The sequence below is a fragment of the Mesocricetus auratus genome, unplaced genomic scaffold, assembly GCF_017639785.1.
Source record: "Mesocricetus auratus isolate SY011 unplaced genomic scaffold, BCM_Maur_2.0 Super-Scaffold_100004, whole genome shotgun sequence".
Classification (NCBI taxonomy): domain Eukaryota; kingdom Metazoa; phylum Chordata; class Mammalia; order Rodentia; family Cricetidae; genus Mesocricetus; species Mesocricetus auratus.
The window spans coordinates 96,593,074-96,599,463 of NW_024429189.1; the positions used below are offsets into that span (position 1 = coordinate 96,593,074).

At 46.7% G+C, this 6,390-nt stretch overlaps 1 pseudogene; it reads left to right on the forward strand.

Moving 5' to 3' along the window:
* The first annotated feature begins 4,151 nt into the window (after positions 1-4,151).
* On the forward strand, positions 4,152-5,623 carry LOC101826167 (annotated as a pseudogene).
* Positions 5,624-6,390: the final 767 nt, after the last annotated feature.

A 6,390-nucleotide genomic window follows, 5' to 3' on the forward strand; every position in this document is an offset into this window, starting at 1 on the left:
AAAGTCCATTCTAAACAGAAACTGCCACTTCGCATTCGGTTCGAAGCCTGCCCCCTTTACACTCAGCTCCAGTCACCCCTGTGCTTGCGAAGGAAAAGCCATCCTCGCCTTCCTCCTTTTCCTTCCTGCCGTTATAACAGGCAGGGAGTCACAAGAAAAATGACAAAAGTCTACTTTCACTGGCCCTGATGCCACATGGCCATGAATCTCATTTGTGAGCTGGTGTTGAAGGGTAGGCTTTGTCTACAGCATGCTCTGTAACAGGTAGCGTGGCTTCGGTCCAGGAGGTGCACCTCTGTCTCTAACTTCCCCACAAGAGTACAGAAGCACCTTCCTGATGCTTTCAGCCCAGGTCCACTGGCCCAGGGGGGTCACATCCCCTTGTCCCACCAGTGAGAAAGCATCAGCAAGCATGCTGTGCTCAGCCACACAGCCCTCTCGAGGCTAGTTAAGCTGCGCCCACACCCCAATTCCCCCCAGGAAGGCCAGCAACAGAACCATGTCCATGCTTGTTCCCCGCGCCAAACTTTCCCCAGAAGTCCCACCTGGCCACGACCCTGGTGGCTGAGGGCAGCTGAGCCCTAAGTCTCAGCCGCAGAACTGGTCCCCAGCTATGGAGGATGGGCTTGTGTCTCTATTTGTAAACTTCACAACTCAGTCTCTTTCTCTGCCAGTGACTCCTGGGGCCTGCCCTTCACCTTGAGTTAGGGACGGGGATGCTCACTCTGCATCAGAGACTGTGCCTCGGCCCCAGCGAAGGGTGAAGTAAGACAGAAGACTGCTCTGGCCTCTGATGAAAAACTCCAGAGCTTTTCATTACCTCCCACTCACAGGAGTCTAGACTGATTCCTCAAGTGCCAGGTGATCTGTGCTTTCCAATTACCCACTCTAAGGCAGCCCCTGTACCGTACGGGGGCCAGAGACATCAAATCCAGCACCAGCATGATGATTGCTTTGGCTTCCTGCCCTCAAGGAGATTCTTAAGATGTACCATTAAAAAGAAAGAAAGAAAGAAAAGGTATGCCAGGTGTCCATCTAACTCAGGCACAGGCATCTTGAGAAATAGATCTAATAAACTTCTTGCCCTACTTGGGTTCTGAACCATTTTAGGAACAAAATGGGATGGAGAGATGGATCTGTGGCCAGGACTAATTGCTGCTCTTCTACGTGGGTTTGATTTCAGGCCACCACGTGACAGCTCACAACCATCTGCAACTCTAGCTCCAGGGGTTCCAAGGCCCTCTTCTGGCCTCCATAGACACCAGGCACACGCGTGGTACACAGAGAGACATGCAGCAAAACTTCCGTATACATAAAATAAAAATTAAAAAAACGCAGTGTGACAGTTGACATTTTAAATTATCCATTTTTATGCCTCCTCGTGTCCCACTGGCTCGAACTTAGTAACATGGTCACAGTTAACTACCATGTCAGCTGGAAGTGGGGCCATTAGCTAGATGGACTTTCACTAGGCCAATACATATAGTTTCTGTCACTATAGCAAAGAGAGGTAACCACTAGCTGTCACGACTCTATCCCCCAACACATAGGCGATGCAGGACAAGGACTTGTAGGAAACTCAGAGAAGCCAAGAGCACCGAAAGAAAGTGGAATCTTTCATATCTAATTGTTCTTTCCAAACCACCCACCAAGCAAGCCCCCATGCCCTGACCCTGCATGGGGCAGAGGGAAGCTTCAAGCTTGCATAGGAGGAACTGTCCCCGGCGAAGAAGAGGCCTTTCCCCAGAACAAGCACTGCTTCCTTAATCCTCTCTGCTCTTCCCCACTGTGGCTATCAGTCCCAAGCCACCATGTCAGATGTGTAATGTTCTTAAGATACCCTGGTCTCCTTGTGAGAAACACTGTTTGATTAGCATCATGCTGACTCTGTAAGATGCTATATATTCTTAATATATACTTCTTAATACACTTACTTGGCATAAAACATAGCTTATTCAAGATACCCTCCCCCGTCCCAAACTTTTTATCTTCTCTATTCTCTTTATCTTCTGTATCCTGGGCCTCCCTCTCAGAACCATGCACTGAAGAACAAGCTCCTGGTCCAGGTCATTGATAGCCAATCTATAACAGATTATCTTCCTTTCTAATGAAATTTCAGTATTTGAACACATGCAGACACATTAAAGCATTCCATACAAACATGTTAGCAACTTTAAACAGCTCAACTAGGTTAAAAAAATAAGAGGATTGCTGTTGTTTTAAAGTAGACAATTACATTACCCCACCCCACTCCTCCTAGTGGATACATCAGAGTGTATTCTTCCTAATATTGTATAGTCCTTAGAAATAGGAGCAGGACACCCCCTAGTGGTCTACGAGAAAATTACATACACCTGTAACTCAATCTGATGGCCTATGTTGCAGCTCTAATTCTGTGGGGCTGAGGGTTTAATTCTAAAGAAGGATTTGGGCATTTCTTTTATTGTGACAACTGCACACTGCATCCTGCATGATGTGAACCTCTGATATCATGAGGTCATAAAATTACAAGTCCAAGATTTCAGTGAATGGTAAGTGGTTAGTGAGTCCCTGCTTCTGAAGGTCAGAGTCTGAGGCTTGGGCAGCAATGCTTCCGGCTTTCTGCAAGCTCACTCATGCTGATTGGAAAGCTGCCCTGAGGGTGGTGGGAGAGAGGTAGGAAAACAGTACTTAAACACAGACCACAACCCCATGTACCAATGACTGCTGGGGAATAGTCGGGAAGTGGGTGTGATGGTCACGTGTCTCTGCAACTTGACAGTGTTTGGGACCACCTAGGAGACACACCACACCTCTGAGCATGTCTGTGAAAGTCTGTCTAGAGAGGTTTAACTGAAGGGTCCAGACTCACCCTGAGTGTAGACAGCACCATGCCATTGGCTGGGGTCCCAGACTAAGGAACAGGAGAGCCACACAGAGCACACCGCACACTGCTCTCTACTTCCCAGTGATGGACACACAGGGCCAGCTGTTCCATATCCCTGCCATCACAGACAGAGCAGCTCTTACTGCCTTCACTTCCCTTCCCAGGCATGATAGACTGAACCCTCAAACCATAGCTAAAATAAACGTATCCTTCTTACTGTGCTTTTGTTAACATGACGAGAACAGGAAGTGCTATTTAGTGGGAGTTCAACACTACAAATAAGTATGGTCAGCAGCGGCCTGCGTCATGATGTTTCAGAGAAGAGCCAGGACTCTCTTGGGAACTGGCTAGTGACCATCCATGCTACACTCTCCCAGAGGATCTGACTGCATTCTGTCCATGTCCAGAAAATTTGAGTCAGGATAAATTCAAAAGCAATAAGCCAAGTTGTCGGGTGAGGAAATTGCATGACAGAGCGCCATGCAGGCTGTGAAATGTGGTTGCTCATTGCTCATAGATTTGTGTGAGGGAGTCCAGATAAGCAAGAAATATGCATTGGTGAGAAAAAGAGTGTGTTTAAGGCTGCAGACATGGGACGTGAATGCAACTATAATTATTAGAGATGAATATCATTGAAGAGGAGCCTTGACTCTTCCTCCAGCCTGGGTAGATCACCCCAGGCCCTGCCCCCACCATACACATCTTCACCACCCCGCACACACCCCTGCAGAAGAGGCCAGAGGACTGGCACTGTTTGCAGCACACACTTCTGTCGCCTTGTGTGAATTCCAGCTAGGGAAGCAAGAGGCTGTGGCTCCTTCACCTACTACACAGTCTGGCGGCCGAGGTTAGAGGACTCAGAACTCACTGTCCCTACAGCATGCTCCTGTACCATGTACTCCAGTGATGAGGTGACAAGGGTGAGATCCTTTACCCTGGTGCACACTAGGGCAGCACCAGGTGCATCTAGGCTGGTGAGGTCTGAGGACGTGAGGTTCCCTCTGCTCCTAGCACACCCCGACGGGGCAAGTCAGAGGACATGCAACTTGCCTGTTCCCAGTGAAAATTCTCTGTGCTCCATGTACACCAGGCACATGAACTTAGAGGACCTGTGACATCATCCCACCATGTGCACGAGTGCACAACACACAGACACACCACCACCACCACCACCACCGCCACCCTGAGTGCACTCTGACTTGCGAGGTCAGAGGCTGTATGGAACACCTCCTTCCAACTCACAGAAAGGCCAGTGGTGGTTCTCCCAACTTTGCCCTAGGTGGCCATGGTCACCTCAGCTACCCCCTTGAACTTCAAGCAACAGGAACAGAACCAAGATCTATCAAGACACAGAAACACCAAGTACCAAGTCAAACACTCATTCAACATAGGTGTGCCAGAAAGACCTGGTCAACAAACCAGGCAAGGCTCAATGCAAAACACCAGTCATGTGAAAAGCCAAGACAAGATGTCCTCCCCAACTTTGATGATACCCCATTGGAGGCCTCACCATCTCTGAGGCATAGATGGGGGAATGGGATGGGGAGATGGTGGGGGGAATGGGAAGATGGGGAGGAAACTGGGATTGCATGTAAAATAAGATTGTTTTTAATTTAAATTAAAATTTTTAAAAGATGTTCCCTGAAAACATTTTTTTCCTAACCCAATAGTAACACTCCCCCAATAGAGTGACTTTGATGAAATTCCAGACAAAGGACTAATACAGACATGTTCAAAGAATTTAAAAAGGACAGGAATAAACTTGTGGATGGTTTGAAAATGATATGAATAATCCCCTAACGGGAATTCAGGAAACACAAACAGCTGAATTAAATAAGGGAATCAATTCAGTATGTGAAAATAGAACTCAACAGAGATAGAAACACTGAAGAAAAACTGAGCTCAAATGAAACTGGAGACTCTGGAAGCCAGGAACCTCGGGGCACAATATCAAGCCTGGAGACAGTGTAGAGGGAATTAGGTCAGACAGTCAACTCAATGACAAATATTCTAAGGTATGAATGGAATATACAAGATCTTTGCCACAGCATTTAAAGGCCATATCTGCAAATTATAGGCAAGGGAAATAAAGTCTATGGAAAAGTCAATAAAAGTGTTTTCAATAAACTCATAGAAGAGAATTCCCCAAATGTGTGAAAAGAAATGCTCATCTGGGCACAAGAAAACTAAATAGACAGAGCTAGAAAAAGAATTCCCCACATAATAGTACAGTTTTTTTAAAGACATAAATATTCAGAACAAAGGAAATATATTAAAGTGGCAGGAGAGGGATTGAGTCACGTTTATAGGCAGGCTCATGAAAACAAAAGCAAAATGTTCATCTGAAACTCTAAAAGCACGTAGGGCTTAAAAGTTGGGCATCAGTTCACGCGGTGGCAGCTAAGCAGCACAGCTCCAGTGACAGATTTGGCTTCGCACGCAGGTGCCTCCCGCCCAGCGCCATCACGATTCCCAAGAGGAAGGTTAGTGTGGATGGAGCTGCAAAGGCTGAGCCCGAGCGGTACTCCACGAGGCTGTCAGCTAAGCCCGCCTGTGCCAAGGTGAATGCGAATCGGAAAAAGGCCACACGAAAGGACAAATCATCAGACAAAAAAAAAAAAAAAAGCGCAAACAAAAAGAGGGGCGCAACGGGCAAACAGGCTGACCAGCAAACTGCAGATCTGCCTGCAGGAAACAGAGACGGGGGACCCGAGGCCAGCCTCTGAGGCAGAAGGAGAAGAAGCCAAGTTGGAGTAACCATCATGTCTGTCAGTGGTCCCCGCCTCCCTTCGTGTACAATCCAGAGGCATATTTTTATCAACTGTCTTGTAAATGTGAGGTTTTTTAGTAGCTCTAGAAACATTTTTAAAGAGGAAAGCCTATCTCGTTCCATTTTTCAAGTGTAAATGATTTTGAAGAAATTGCATCATTTGCTGGTTGTTTATTTTTTTGGTGCAACCAGAACATAGCAGGATACTGAATCAGGAGAGGCTGTGACTGTCTGGGGTGGGGGTCAGCATAACATTCCATAGAGGGGGCTAGTTTTCTATATACAACACAAAGCATACTGAGTGGCAATCTGGAGTCTGGTCAAGCATTTGTGTCTGGAATATTTTCAGTTGTATCTGGTCTCATGTTTCTAGTAGAACTGTTTCCTTAAAAACCACTCTTGGTCCTCGCCCTGTCAGAACTGTTATGTCTTTGGTCATGGCAGTCAGTCCATTTTCCTAACTATTGTGACAATGCACTGTGAAAGGTGGGAACTTTGAGTGTGTGCTGTTGTGGCACACAATTGTGACCATTTGATGGCTATGAGAGGTGTTAAGGGAAACCTGCAAGTCTGGGGATGGAGCACCCCCAGAATAAGTTCAAAGAGAAACGACACGTGGCTCTTTTGGGTATGTAAACACAATGTGTGACACTTCAGAGTTTGGGCACATACTTTGAGAACTGAAGTGTCTGTGTGCTCCACTCTTCAACCAGTAAAATCTCAGTTGTGAAAGAGTTAAAAAAAAAGTTGCCCA